Source organism: Protopterus annectens, chromosome 3.part0 (genome assembly GCF_019279795.1).
Source record: "Protopterus annectens isolate FY-2018-M chromosome 3.part0, PAN1.0, whole genome shotgun sequence".
NCBI lineage: Eukaryota > Metazoa > Chordata > Ceratodontiformes > Protopteridae > Protopterus > Protopterus annectens.
The window spans coordinates 1,054,781,133-1,054,797,851 of NC_056731.1; positions in this window are offsets into that span (position 1 = coordinate 1,054,781,133).

Consider the following 16,719-nt stretch of genomic DNA (forward strand, 5'->3'; position numbering starts at 1 on the left):
ACATCCACGGCCATTACATGCATGTTTTTTTTATCTTTCATGGGCATTCTGTCCATATTTCTGAACTTCTACATTCCCTTGCTTCCATGTAGGCTCCTATGCAGAAAATGTTTGCGTACACTTCCAACATGGACATGGAGCCTACATGGTTGTGTGTATGGTTGTTGGAGCACTCCACCATTTTGGTTTGTTTCATTAGCATAAAGTTCAGCTACTAATGCTGAAATTTACATCCCACAAAACTTTCCATTGATGTACATGAATACTACACAGATTTTACTGTATCTAAAATCTGCTGCGCCCATGTTCACTTCAGGCATTGACAAGAACAAGGCAAAAATGACCATGTAAGCTTTATTGAATTTGAACCGTTATATAAACAACAATTAATATCTGCTACCTGCACGAGACAGACATCAAATATCAAATTAATTGTGTTTGCAATTATATACGCTTTAAGATGACACCTTTCAATACTTTGTAGCATGGTTATGGAATTAATAAAGCAAATATGAACAAGCAATATTTGACACCTAGAGGCATCAGTAGGATGTAACTGCAGAAACACTTGGAGGCATAATTCGTTATGATTTAACAGAGAAAAATGTTAACAAAATACTGTTCAGACAGTACATTTAACCTACCATAAATGTGTGAGACAACATAATCCATGCCAGCACTGTAAGTAAGCAACATAATTTAAATATAGATCCTTATGTGGTAAGATGGACACTAAATTATTAAAAGACGTAACAGAATGAGTTATTTTGACAGCTCCTTCTTTTTGAAGTATGAGGCAGCTAGCAGAGTGGTCAGGGCTCTGTGTTGGGACCCTTCTTTTTGTCATTTACTTCTCTTATCCCCAAATTGAAGAATATGACCTCTTATTAATTAAGTTTATGGATGACTACAAACAGGGTATTGTTGTCTAGAACGCCTATTATACAAGCACTCTAAAGAAAAGAAAAATACCTTAATTAATAACTGGAGTAATGAAAATGGACACAAGCTAAACATTAAAAAGTACAGTATTATTTTATTTGGCAAAAACCTGCTACCCTCAACATACAGTATAGATAATGCATTGCTACTAAACAAAAATGTGGTCAATGACCTGGGTATCTGAGTTTATACTTCCCTCTTCTTCAACCATTTTGCAGCAACTGTAGTCACAAAAATCCTTCTGCTTAACAGAACTTATAGTAAAAGGTATATCATCCAGATTTAAGCATGTCATTTTTTATTTTTTTATAGTCAGCACTGATTAGAAAAATTATAGAGTACAGTGCTCTCTTCATGAGGTACCTCATTCAGCTAAACTGCAGAATCCCCAAAGGTTCCTAGCTAAGAAGTTTCCAGGCCTAAAGACCCTGAGCCACCAAGAGAGGAAGGACACTTTATCCCTTTGCTTAGTATCGTATAGACTCTTGAGAGGCAATCTATACCTCTCTTACCATGCCTTTAGAGATACTGTTATCCTTGGTCTCCTATATTTCTGCAAATCTAATTGTTTAGGAAACAGCAGAACCAGGGAAGTAAACTTTCGCCAAGAAATGCAACATAATGGAAAGCGATTCATTACACAGCACCTGTCCCATACTTGGAATAAGTTGCCCTGCTGGTTAAGCAGATTTTAATCATTAAAATATTAGATGATTAATGCATTGATCAAGTCAAATAAAATTAAAAATACATACAATTGGGGGGGGGGGATTCACAAAGGATAATACAAGGTGTACAAAACTTTCTGAATTCAGGAACAGCCCTACCACAATGCTATTCCAGTCTACTTATTCTGAAAGGTTGCTACAAGTTGTACTATATGTGTACACTTAGTGTAACCTTTCTGAGTGAATAGATAGCACAAGCATTGAGATAGGGCTGTTCTTGAATTCAAGAACCGAAAAAGTGTATATATAGTGTACGTTTTGTGGTAACCTTTATGCATCCCTTTGTGCTGCATAAAATAATGATTGTCAGCAAAATGATTACCTAACTGTAACTTAAAAGCTATTCAGTTTCCTATTTCTTTTAAAGCTTAATGTTAAGAAATGTCATAGTTAGATGACTGTTTTTAATAACATGAGTGATCATTGCACTGTCTTATTCTGCAGTTTAACTCAAGACATCTGTTTTGAGATTGCAATTTAAACCTGAACCTTTAAAGAAAACATCATCTTGAAATGCCTTGCAGATATAAAGTCTACTCTTATTTGTCTGTAGTTTAGTGTATATTACTTTGCCTTAACATTTCATGTAGTTTCTTGCCAAAAATCTTTATCTTCTTTCAGTTTTGACTATGTGTCTTTTTATATGTGTGCCACTATTTATTTTCACAGCCTATATGTGATATAATGGTCATGATGAAGAAGTGCACAATTCCTATGGAGACTTTTTCATGCTAAATATTTTTTTAAGACAACTTTAATAAGTTAAGCAAATTAAATAAATAAATAAACACTACAAAATGTACTGAGCAAACTGGTAATAAAGATAGATGAGTGATAAAGACAGATATACAGAGATATGGGTGTATGATTCATGATCAAAGTCATTTCATCCAAACACATTAAAAAGTAAATTAACAAACTATTATTACTGAACAATAAAAAAGTAACTATAGTGATTTTTGCAGGATGACGTTTCTTGTGCACACCACCTCTCTCATCTCTAAATACACTGATTTTAAGATTATACAACTATAACAGGAAACAAAAAAAATTTACCTCCTTGTTCTACCATCTCATTATCACAAATATAGCTGTATATATTGCATATATATAAAATTACCCAAGTATTTTTTCAGTAATAGTGTCCCACTTTCTTACTGTCACAAACACACACACACACGCACACACACACACACACACACACACACACACACACACACACACACACACACACACACACACACGTGCGCACGCATGCACATATATCTATATCTATCTCTCTCTCTCTCTATATATATATATATATATATATATATATATATATATATATCTATACATATATATATATATATATATATATATATATATATATATATATATATATGTAGAGAGAGACACACACACACACACATATATATATATATATATATATATATATATGTTATTATTTATATAGCATTTGTTTACTGGGACAGGATGCAAAGCATTTTCCTTTTCAGCAGAAGCACAGGGAGAAATGCTCCACATATGTTATACACTTACATTGGAAAAAATGGGAAGCAAAGATAATGTGAAACAATGTGATACAATGCACATAAAGATAAGGTAAAACTAAACACAATATTAAACATTATTAGAAGCAGTCATAGGGTGAGTAGAATTAGTGCAATGCAATAAGTTTAAGAAACAATAAAGTAAGTCACAGCACACAATTATCAACACTGCACTTTAAGGTAATAGTATATAAAGGAGCTGAGAAATTCCTTTAGTATTATGAGTAAAATTGCAATATAAAATAATAGTATAGAGTCACTAATCTTGGTTCAGTGCAAGTGCCAGTAAGAACAGTTTTAAAGAGTAACAAGGAGTGAAGAAGAAAACAAATGCAGGCTAGTAGAAGGAAATGGCTTCATATTTATTTTGACATTAGTCAGATCTACAACAGGAGCAGAGCTGAGTCTGATTTAGGTACTGTCTAAGTAGAATTCTAAACCTTTGGAGTTTATCTGTTTATTTGAAGGTAGTGTGGGAAGAAGTTCCATAATTTGACCACACAGAGCAGAGAGGATCACCAGATGAATTATTTGAATTGGTGGTAATGAGAAGCAATTTATTGTTGGAGTATAGTTATCTTGTGAGCAAAGGTGTAAAGTGTTTAGTAGAACTGGTCACTTTTTTCTGGTTGATGGAGGAGATCATGGATGGTCAGCAATTTTATGTAGTTAAGGTAATTTGGAAGTTTTATCCATTCTGTTTGCATTAGGGCTACATAGTAGGAGGGCAGGTTTGGATCAAATTTTGACATTTTATTGTAGCACAAGTCATGTCTTATTTTTAGGGTTGTTTAAAAATTTTAAGTGCAGGAGATGCATACAAGAGTGAAGGAAGTAAATAGGATGATGGTGTATTTTCTTGCCTTATTAGTGAGATAGGGTTTAGACTTACAGACAGCATTGCGTTTCTTGAATATGTTTGATATTACTTTTGTTACAAGATAGTCTAATTTAACATTTTCATCAGTTAAGACACCTAGTGATTTAGTCTGGAATAGTTCAAAAATTGTGCTATTTACACTGAAAGACTGTTGCAGTTGTCAAGTAGTTTTAATGTGGATAGCATAAGCTTGTTTTTCTTTGGGGGGGGGGTGAGTAGGAGATGGGAGTTTAGTATTTCTATGGCAGAAGAAGATTCTTGAGTGGCTTTGTGAAGCTTGAAGAGAGCTGGTGCTGAGCAGCCAAGGGCAAAGTCATCTTCATATTGTAATGTTGAAAGAAGTTTAGTGGCCATGTGGAGATTGTTGGTAAAGATTTTAAATAATAAGGAGCCTATGACTAATCCTTGACGAGATACCAATAGGAACAGCTAAGGAAGGAAAAGTAGGTATTTTATCATTTAACTACCTATCACCTATCTGATTGATATCTGCCTCCATATTATTGACTGGTAAGTTGCAGGGGAGAGTGTTCTTCAAGTAACTTTTATGGGGCAGTATTAAATACTTCAGATAGATTAAAGAAAATAGAATAAACTATGTCCTTCTTCTTCATCTCACTATTGACTATGTTGGTGCAGCAAGGAAGAGCAGTTGTGGTAGTATGCTAGGGCCTGAAATCATGCTGTGCACTCATGTTCAAATAGGGCTCTAGGCTAGGCAGTGGAGCAAAGCGTCCACCATATTAATATCTACTTATTTAGCTATTTTTCTCAAATTACCATAAGACAGTGTTCAAAGCAGTTAGTCTACATACAGTTTTATTCTTTACATTTGCAATTGTCACATAGATTTGAAAAAAAAAACACTGCATCTGGTTGCTAAACTAAATGGAAACTCTTGCAGTGTAAACTGATTTAGAATGAGCAACAGTAAACTTCTGTTGCCCTGAAGCTCACATTTACTGAAAGTAAACCTGACAATCCATTAAAATGTATTTGGCATGGACTAGGTTTCAGTCAACTAATAGACAGCAAAATACTAATTAGGTGCTATGCAAATACTGTAGGACTTCAAGGATGATACATAATTCATTATCATCTTAGCTAGAGCCATCCTGCAAAGCAAACTCACACAATAAGTGCTGCTATCAGGAGGTTTAAGATATCACATGGTGAAAACTCTAGCTTGGTTAGGGGTTTTCTTGCAGTTTTTCCTGAATGTTTTTTTCTGTGTGACCTTTTTAAAGCCATTTGGTTTGGATGTTAGTTGGGATATTTTGCAGGCAACTTAATGTATATGAGCACCATCTGGGTTTAAAGACCATGTGCTTCTAAAGAATAGACAGAAAATCCACTTATGCTGTGCTGATGAGGTCAATAGAATCATAGGAGGTTACTAGGCTATTGGCCCTGAGGCCTTTACAAGCCTAGCCAAGAATAGCCTATGTTCCAACAAGTCAGCACTCAATGCCCCTGTCCAGCAGGGGTACAGGTGGAATCCCAGGGGTTTCCCATCCAGTTATCCAGATTGCACTTAAAAAGGGTTAATGAGGTACTCAGCTTGATGTGGAGAGGGAGTCTCTTCCACAAAAGGGGGAGTCTCTGTGACACAAATCTATCCCACCAACAAGTCCTATTGATGTCACAGTCCAGGCTGCGGTCCCATGTGTGGGTAACCTGAGTAGAGCTTGACTTGTGGATATGCAGCAGTCACCACAAGGCAGAGTCTGAGATTGCTTTGTATGCCAGACAGAGGTCACCTCTGAAGAGTCTGTTGGAGACTGAGAAGAGGGACTGGGCCTTTAGCCTATCTGTATAGGGTAGATGTTGAGTCCCTGGATTCTCCTGGTGAGGAACCTCTGTGCTCTCCATCTTCTGCATGTGCTTTGTGAGGTACATGCCAAAAGGGGTATTGTACTCAATAATGGGTCTTATAAGAGAAGAATACAGGGATGTTATGACCACCATGTCTCTGGATGAGATACTCTTACTAATGAGGTGAACCATGTAGACAGCTTTCTGTACAATAGAGGCAATATGGTGGTCAAAAGTCAGTTTGCTATCAACCTGAGTACCCAAGTCCCTCAAGAATGATTGCATGCTTAGGACCTTATTATTAATGTGATAATTTGTGTGGACATCACTCTCCCTAAAGGGGATGATGATGCATTTTTTGGCATTTAGTTTGAGGCCATGTTTCTGGCGTCAGTCATTTGTTTGGCTGAGACCCTCTTGGAGGATGTCCACATCACTAGGGGTATTGATGACAGCACTCAGTTTGCCATAGCCCACTTGTTTTGGCCTTCACCTTAGAATAGTATATCCCAAACAACAGAAGGTTCTTGAACGATCCCTGGGGTACACCACTCATTATGGGTCTACTGCTTGAGGTGGCTTCCCCTATTTTGACTAGGTGGGTTCTATCTGTGAGCTAGTTTGCTACCCATCTGTTAACATATGGATTGATGCCTAGTTGAGAGAGTTTATCTATTGCATATGAGTGGGGAATAGTATTGAAGGCTTTGGTTAGGTCAAAGTAGGTGGTGTGCACCGTCTTCCCCTCATCCATGGATGTGATGACTGTCTCAAGGAAGTCAATCAAATTTAACAGGCATAACTTCCCCTTGACAAAACCAAACTGTGTAGGATTGAGTGTTTGGAGGTTGCCATTGTCCTTATTAATGAGGTCCATAATAATCTGCATCATGGCCTTGCAGATCAGGTCAGTTAGGCTGATGGGTCTATAATTTCCTGGATTGTTGGATGCTCCACCTTTGTGCAAAGGGATGACAGTGGCTGTCCTCCGCTCAGGTGGGAAAAAGCCGGTACTCAGGCTTTGGTTGAATAGGGTGCCTAATGGTGCTGCAAGTTTCTGCCTGAGTTCATGTAGGATGTAGCCTGGGATGTTATCGGGTCCCATGGAGGCTGTATTTTTTGCCTTTGAGAGGGCAATGATGACTTGCTCCCTAGAGATGAGGGGAGGAGGGCAGGTACTGGGGATATGATGGGGGATAACAGAGGGCTAAAGTTTTCATTGAACCTGTCTGCCAGTAGGTTGGCTGTATGTATGGCGTTTGTGTATGTGTTGTCCTTGACCACCAGTTCTGAGCAGATGTGGGTGCTTCCTTTGAGACTGCAGACATTTGTGAAGAAGGCCTTATGATTGTCTTTAGTAGATGTGGCTAGACTGGACTCAAAGTTTGCTTTGGAGGATTTCACTAATGCTCTTATTTGCTTGTTCAGCCTAAGGAGAAATTGTTTCCAATTAGGCTTCTGCTCCTTCTTGGTCCTGGACAGCAATTTTTTCCCTTTTATTATAGAGTTTATTTATTGCAGATGTCCTCCAGATAGGTTTACTCTTACTTGAGGAGGATGATTTTGTCCTGCCAGGTATTCCTGATTCCATGCAGCTATATAAATGCATGTACAGTACTTCAATGTAGGTTTGGACATATGTGCCAGTTCTTGTGGAGGGGGAGGGGGCTGTGAAGCTGTTTATACCTTCCTTCAGGAGGTTGTAATCAGTTTTGGAGAATTTGTTTGTTTGACCCTTGCTGCAGGGGGTCAGGTGAGATGGTGACTTTGAAAGTGACCACTTTGTGGTCCGATCTTACCAGGGATGATGACAGTGTAGGGATGCTGCAGTGGTTAATCATGTTTAAGTCCAAGATATTTTATTCTCTTGTGGGGGTGTCAACCAACTGGTTCAAGGCATTTGCATTGACAAAATCAAGGAATCTCTAGGCATTTCTGTTTTGGCATGAGTATTTCTTCCAATCTATGGTTGGATTGTTAAAGTTGCCCACGATCAGGGTAAAGGGTTGAGTCTTGATAGATTCAAAGAGGTCCAGATAGGTGGAGTGGGCATCTTGAGTCAAAGTTGGAGGCCTATAGCTAGCTATGATTTGAATAGGGGTCTTGTCAATTGTTAACTTGATCTGGAGTATTTCCTGTGCATCACACTGTTTGACCAGCCTGGAGGTGTGTATGCCCTTTATATATATATTGCAACTCCACCTTCTGTTGCTTTTCTGCCCATGGTTTGGGGTCTGAATGCATGATAGGTTGAGTAACCTGGTATGGCTGGGGTACTCTCCACAGCTTTGAACCAGGTTTCTGTGAATGCATAAATGTCAGCATCTTCCAGGGTTAAGAATGCTTGCAATGTGTGCAGTTACATGTTTAGACTCCTAGCGTTTAGCAGCATGACCTTTATTTTATGATTTGATTACATTTTGTTGGTAGTTTTGACATTATGGCATTCCCTAAAACAGGCACTATGGGGGAGGTAAGAGCCTTTGCCAGGATCCTGAAGCCCAAGAGAGAGATAGATGCAGACCATCTCTGGCAAAGCATCGTGATTTGTCAATCCTGTCTTCCCAGGCTGTCAGGTACTGGATCTCCTTGGTATGACACAAGAAGCTAAGCCAGTTGTTAAAGTCAGTCATTTTCTGTTTCTACTGAGGCATCATTCCATGTGTTAGTTGTATCTGAATAATCATTCCCAAACTTTGTGGGTTTTTTTATTATTATTTATTTATTTTAATTGTGTTTGTCACGTTACTGGCTCCAGCTGCAGACCTCAGATAATTAAGTTATTCGTGACAATGTGAGACCATGCAAGCATGCAAACAGAGTTCATTATCCTGCAGAAATCACCTCACTTTTTAATTATAATTAAACTAGTAAATACATACTTTTCTTGGTGAGCACATAATTCAAGGGATGACTTGTTTATTGATTTTTGCATGCTTCTGGATCCCCTGAGTTGTAGATTGAGGGCTTCAAATCCTTTAACCATAGTAGTATTCATACAAGTGTGAGTCAGCCATCTCAGTAACTGTTGGGGAAGCCAGTCCTGTCTGTCACTATTGTCTTACACACATACAGCACTTAACTTTGCCAGATTTGAATCTCTGTCTTTTTAGTTACTCATCCCATAGAGCTGTGTATTAGCCACATATGCTACAGCAGTAGTCTGGCTACAAGTGTGACACAGCACACAATTAAAGGGATGGTACCATCATTGTGTTGCAAAGCAGATGTTTGGCCTAAAATCAATTGAAATTGTTGGGGGTCCCTCTCTCTGTATAAATGTTTTCCCTCAGTGGAAATGTACAAACCAAATGTGTTGGAAAAGTCTGTCCTACCTATCTCTGAGGCTATATATAGTTTCACTACATAGTCATTGCTGGATTTAAGCACCTATTAAGTCCACAATCATCAGAACTGTGTATTAGTCACTCATAAATCAGGAAAAGTCTGACTACAAATGTGAGACATCACACAGTTGAAGGGATAATATCATCATTGTGTTGCAAAGCAGATGTTTGGCCTAAAATGGATTGAAATCACTGGGGGAACCCTTTCCCAGTGCAGGTGCCACCACCAAGTGGAAGTGTAACCACCAGATCTGTTAAATAACCCAGTCTTATCCGTCAATATAGACGTACACACTCTCACTAATTAGTCATTGATGGATTCAAGCACTGACCTAGCTAAGTACACAATATAAAGTATATTACATTAGCCATTTGCATCACAGGAGAAGTCTGACTACAATTATGAGACAGCACACATATGAAGGGATGACATCTTCACTGTGTTACAAGAATGTGTATGGCCTAACAGGGAAAACAAAAGATGGAGAAGATGTGCACACATTACAACTGTTTGATATGCCAGTGTTGATACCATGTTTTGAGCATCTGGAGCATTTCTCCCCGGGCCTCCGCTGAAAACAGGCTCTGTGGAACCTAGTCGGACATTCCCGGTCAACAAATGTTAAATAAATAAAATAAAAAAAAATAAATAAAAATGTTAGTATTTGCTAGAACACTCATACAAATTACAATTGCTGGACTCAAACACATGCCCAGCTAAGTCCACAGTCTACAGAACATTGTATTAACTGCTAACACCACAAAATAAGTCTTATTACAAGAGTAAGGCAGCACATAGTTATACTTTGTATGACATATGTTTGGATGAATGGGTGATATAGTGTGACAGATAAAACAATGCATTAATCACAGCTAAAAACTCAGTGTGTCAATAACTCATACATCACATTATTCACATTAGTTACGTCATGAATGACTTACATGCATTACATTAAGGTGTATTGAGCATTATGGAGATGGAAAATATTCACAGACATCAATCAATGGAGTGTTACTCATATATTTTTGACTGTTTATCTCAAAATCATTGCATGAAAGTCATGTGCTTTTTGTGTATTTTTGACAAGTGCTTGTGGTATGTGCACAGTGTGCAAGATAAATACAAGCTATACATGTAAACGATATACACTCTTCTCATTAGTAAAGTAAAAAACTAAGAGCTCTCATAAAATCATCCAAGGCAAATTTTGAGAGAAAAATCGCCAAGGACTCTAAAGACAATCATAAGGCCTTCTTTAGCTATGTTAGAAACCTAGGAGGAAACTCCCAAATATGCTCAGAATTAGTTCAAAATGATGTGAAAATTACTGAACCTACACACATTGCTAACATACTGGCTGACAGGTTCAGTGCAAACTTCTCCCCTCCCCAAAGGAGAGATATCTATTCCAGAGGATTGTAGCCCCCAAACATCTCCAACGCCCAGGTGAGAACTGCCCTCACTAAGGCAAAAACACAGCATCCATGGGACCGGATGGTGTCCCCGGCTGTGTGCTTCATGAACTCAACGAGGAATTAAACCCACAGTTAGGACAGCTGTTTAATCTTAGCCTCACCTCAGGATACGTACCCAGGGAGTGGCGACGGCGACTGTGGTCCCACTTCATAAGGGCGGTGCCTCCACAGACCCTGGAAATTACCGCCCATTAGCTTGACAAGCCTTATCTGCAAAGCCATGGAGAGGATCATAATGGAACTCATAAATAAAGACATAGGGAACTTGCAGACTTTGGATCCAACCCAGTTTGGCTTTGTCAAAGGCAGATCCTGCCTCTTAAACTTGGTTGACTTTTTCGAGACAGTCACCAAGGCCATTGATGAGGAAAGGCAGTCCATACAGCCTACCTCGACCTGGCAAAGGCCTTCGACACAATACCCCACTCAGGTATCATCGAAAAACTCATCAGCTTGAATGTAAACCCATACATCACAAGATGGGTTGCAAACTGGCTAAGCGACAGAACCCACAGGGTCAGAGTTGCTGGAGCCATGTCAGACTCAAAGCCTGTCACAAGTGGTGTCCCACAGGGCTCAGTCCTGGGTCCACTCTTGTTCGGTATCTACTTTTCTGAAGTACAAGCAAACACAGGAGGGTTATGGCTGACAAAGTTTGCAGATGACTGCAAACTGGGCGCCATAGTCGAAAACACATCTGACACAGATATCCTCCAGAAGGGCCTCACAGAAACGGATAACTGGTGCCAGAGCCATGGCCTGAAGTTAAACGCCAAAAATGCATAGTCATACCCTTCGGGAAAAACAAGGTTACCCTAGCTACCATATAGGTGACAATCCACTGAGCACAGAAAAGTCATCAGGGATCTGGGGACCCAAGTTGACAGTAGTCTTTCGTTTGACACTCATGTTGCTAAAGTAGTTAGGAAAACCTTCTATATCGCCCACCTGATCATGAAGGGATTCACATCTAGATCAAGGGAGGTCATCGTCCCCTGTACTCATCACTCATTAGACCTATGATTGAGTACAATGCCCGTTTGGAATGTATCTGACCAGACACCTGATGCAGCTTGAAAGGCCCCAAAAGTTCCTCACCAAAAGGATAAAGGGTCTCAAAAATATGTCTTATGCTGCCCGACTGAAAGAACTCCAGCTTTATTCAGTCTCATACCGCTTGCTCAGAGGTGACCTGTGCCTGACATATAAGGCCATGTCAAACCCAGATTTGATGAATATGCTTCACCTCAAAAATCTAGATCCCTCAGAACCACAAGGGCGGGAGACTTAAACCTTGACACGGTTATAAATAGAACGTGCTGGAGGGACAGATTCATCACCCAGAGACTCCCTATGCTGTGGAACAAAATCCCGGTACATGTGAGGCAGAGCACCTCGCTGGCCTTGTTCAAGAGGAATCTTGACCAATGGATGGGAGATCGCAGATATACCCCAGGGATTACTTCAGTGTCACTGCTTGACAGAGGCACAGAAAAATGATAGGCATAGTTTTTATTCAAACTAAAGGGGTGGCGAAAGCCACATAACTATGGGCTAGGCTTATAAATGCCCTTGGGCAGATAGCCTAGTATGAACCTATGAACCTATGAACCTATGAACCTATTAATATATGTTTCCAATTGTACTACTTCAGTGGAACACACTCAGAAGGGTAATCTGTGTCAGAGCCACAAATATTAACATTATTAGGTTTACAGACTGCATTGCAATAAATTCCTCAGCTTTTGACAGCAATAAGCCAATAAACTACACAGAAGAATTAGAAGCCACTGATACTATGTCCAGTTGGTCACAAGTGTTGACTGATGCACACTGCTGGCAAGTTCATTTGCACAGCTGTTGGCAGTCTTACTACATGTGTAATTATTTTTTTGTTTTTTACTTGGAACAGGAAGTACCATTACTCTTTGGTGCTTGACGTCAAGCGCTGTGCAAAGGAAGAGAAAAGGCATGTAGACATTTCCTTTTCTGAACCTTTTCTACTCATGTGTGTGTTGTGTTGCCCTCTTGTTTCTCATCACTGAAATGTCTGCCATGCTATTTACAGTAAACTTTTCAAAACAGAGAGCAAGCAGGGGGTTGGAGGTAGATGACTCAATAATGCAGGATAGTGTGGAGTAACTTTTGTAGGAAAGAAAATGGCATCTAATGTTGCACATAATGCTGGATCAGAACACCTGCCAATCTTAATAAACATTCACTATACCTGAGCATTATCAGAGCTAAACATTCACTATACCTGAGCATTATCAGAGCTAAACGTTCACTATACCTGAGCATTATCCGAGCACACCACAGAAGAAGTCATAGTTTAGCTAGCAAATCAAACATATTTGAAAAGATAAAGAAAAAAAAATATGAACCAAGGTCTATGCATTGCAACATTAACAATATAAATTGCACTTTTATTTCAGCTTAAAGAAAAACAGCAACAACACACATACAGCTAATGTGGATTCAAACCCTGCAGCACTTGTGCTTTTAGTCAGAATATATTTCATTCACAAATTAAGCCACTGAGGAAAGCTACATAACAGATGCATTTTCTGCATTCAGAACTGACAAAATGTGGCCTAAAATACACTGCTGCCAGTCTGATTTGCTCAACTGACAGATAGGTTTTTGTGCATGAGATATTAAATTTTCATTTTTCCCATAGGAGGTGAAGAGTCATTCAGTGAAGGCGTGGATGACAGGCCTTCATGCACAATGCCAACTGTCACTCAAAGGATGAAGCCAAAACAAATAAATTACTCTTAAATAAATGTCATGATCTATTAATTCTGTCATTTTATACAAATAAAATGTTAAAAATAAGGATCTCTACTCGAGAGAGTTGTCATCTTCTCTAGATTTTAGCCCTGCACTTATGGTATTACTATGGAACATTGAAATGATTAACAGTTTTACCACCTGAATGTTTTCAAACTAAATTAAGAAAGTCAAGCACAAGTATTCAACATAGTACTTCTGACATTTACATTTAGACAGAGCTATACCTATGCTATGACACAGTTGCCACCTGTCCTGGCTGTCACAGTAAACTTATGTGTGAATGTGATCCTAGCAGAAGTGTTGCAGAAGTGATGATCGTAAAACATGTGAGATTGCAACTAAACAACTGCAAGAGAAGAGTGTATGATTTCCTTTTGTATACAATACTTCATTGCAATCCCTTAGTACTATGAATGCATTACATTTTGCAATGAGTATGATTTTTATCAGTATTTCTATGCTGTATGTATGCTATGAGTTAGAAATTTTGACATCTGAGGCACAGTCTTCTTACAAAATATTAACTAAAGCACGCATGAACATTCACTCCCAGATCAGTAAATGTAGTTGAAACTTTTTCTTTAATGCTTTTGTCTCTGACACACCATCTATGTTTATTTCGCAATAGTAACAGTGCCAAACAAGTATTTGAATGAATGTTTAGCACTGCTGCTCAAAATCCTTGCATGAAAGTTATGTGCTTTTTGTGGATTTTTGACAAGTGCTTGTAGTATGCCCACAGTGTGCAATATAACTACAAGTTATAAATGCAAAAAGTATACACTCTTATCATTAATTACCTGGATGAAGGTTTTAACACTCACTCTTGTACTGCTCAGGCATGTTCACATTACTATGTAGGTACTAATACAGTGTTTATTTGCCCAGCACATCAAGCAGATGGAGTCGTTTAGGAATTATAATGAGTAGGGACCTAACATATTCAACATGCCCAGAGGGGTTAATCTAAATAAAAAAAATCAGAACCTGGGGAAATGGAACTTCTGTCACAGTAAGAAGGCTTGCTTATTTCCAAGTGCTTGTGTATTAACAAAGAACACAAACTAGTAAAAAACAACAAAGATGAGCGGACTTATAGAACTAACTCCTTTATTGGTAAGCGCTTTCGTTGGCAAAAAATAAGCCAACTTCTTCAGACCATCAAAACACATACAAAATACACTTCCGTATAGAAAGGAATGCTTTTTATACATAGTGCTAATCCAATCAAGCAATCAATTAATTAAAAAAAATCAATTATTTAGATAAAAAACCACAAGTAACCATTTGTCTGCTGAACCAATAGTTTGTTTTACAATGGTTTACCTAAATAAGTAAACCTTAGACAATAAACTTTCGCAAGCTTAGTCTATCTCGATGTTAAAAATACCAACCACACATCCTTATGATGGTAGCATAATTATTTTAAAATTAATAACCCTTAAAACCATGTATGTAAAAAAAAACCCAATAGGTCTGCTTCTTCAAAAAAGCTTATATTATTTATCTAGCTAAAGCTTTTATTTTAAGTAAACATTTAATAGATACATACTCATATTATGCCTGGTTTAAATGAGTATGTATTTAATAGATACATCCTCATTTAAACCAGGCATAATATGAGCCATAGTACGGATCTACCATGTCACTGAACCCCTACCATCCACTATAGGTCTAAAAGGTGGACTATTAACATCCTTATGTATTTTAGGGACTCCAAACAGTGTCGGAACTACAGGGGCTGGCATGGTCAAAAAAATGATACATATCCACATCAATGCTCCTTTCAAGGAAAAGGTCGCTCAACATGCTATTGATTTTATTATATGCCCCATTTAGCTCATTCTGGCTTGCACTAACATATACATCACTATCTAAAAGGCTCAACATTCTTGTTTCATAGACCTGTTGCTCTAATGGGCCAAACTGGTATGTTTAAATGTGGAAGATGTGCCCAATGTAAACATATTAAGGTCACTAACAAGGTTAACATCAGAGATAAGATCTATCAGATTTGGGGTAAACATACTTGTGATTCCCAAGGGGTAGTATATGGGGCTGTCTGCAACCAATGCGTAGTTTACTATATTGGTAAAACAGAACGTAAGCTCAAGCAAAGAATATATTAACACCAATATAGCATTGAAAGGCCGATCAGCACAAATGCCCTAGCAAGGCATATAACAGAACACCCAAACCATAAGTTCAGTTTTTTTGTCTTGCAAAAAGTAGACCGTAACATCGGGGGAGGCCCATGTCATACATAGGGACTTCTACCAAAATACACTAATTGAGATGGAGGACTTCCTGTTGGCATGGCAGATCCGTACTATGGCTCATATTATGCCTGGTTTAAATGAGTATGTATCTATTAAATGTTTACTTAAAATAAAAGCTTTAGCTAGATAAGTAATGTAAGCTTTTTTGAATAAGCAGACCTATTGGGTTTTTTTTTACATACATGGTTTTAAGGGTTATTAATTTTAAAATAATTACGCTACCATCATAAGGATGTGTGGTTGGTATTTTTAACATCGAGACAGACTAAGCTTGTGAAGGTTTATTGTCTAAGGTTTACTTATTTAGGTAAACCATTGTAAAAGAAACTATTGGTTCAGCAGACAAATGGTTACTTGTGGTTTTTTATCTAAATAATTGATGTTTTTTTAATTAATTGATTGCTTGATTGGATTAGCACTACGTATAAAAAGCATTCCTTTCTATACGGGAGTATATTTTGTATGTGTTTTGATGGTCTGAAGAAGTTGGCTTATTTTTTGCCAACGAAAGTGCTTACCAATAAAGGAGTTAGTTCTATAAGTCCGCTCATCTTTGTTGTTATTTCCAAGTGCTACCAAACAAAACTGTTGCCGACTGTATAACTGTTGGATTTGTGATACTTTTTAAAGAACTGTCTGAAATCTTTCAAGGTATGTAATGTTCAGTACAAGTTTAACATTTTGAATGCTTATAGTTCCACTGACTGCTGTCTAATTTTATAAAATTATCTTATTGTTATGAATATATGAACAGTTGTTAATACAGTTATCCATGCTGTTCTATCTGCCTAGTAGTTGCATATTTGACTATTTTTTATGTACATGATATCAATTGTTTGTTTAATTATATAGTCATAAGTTTTATACATGGTATATTTTAAAGGAGTTGTACTGACATACTTT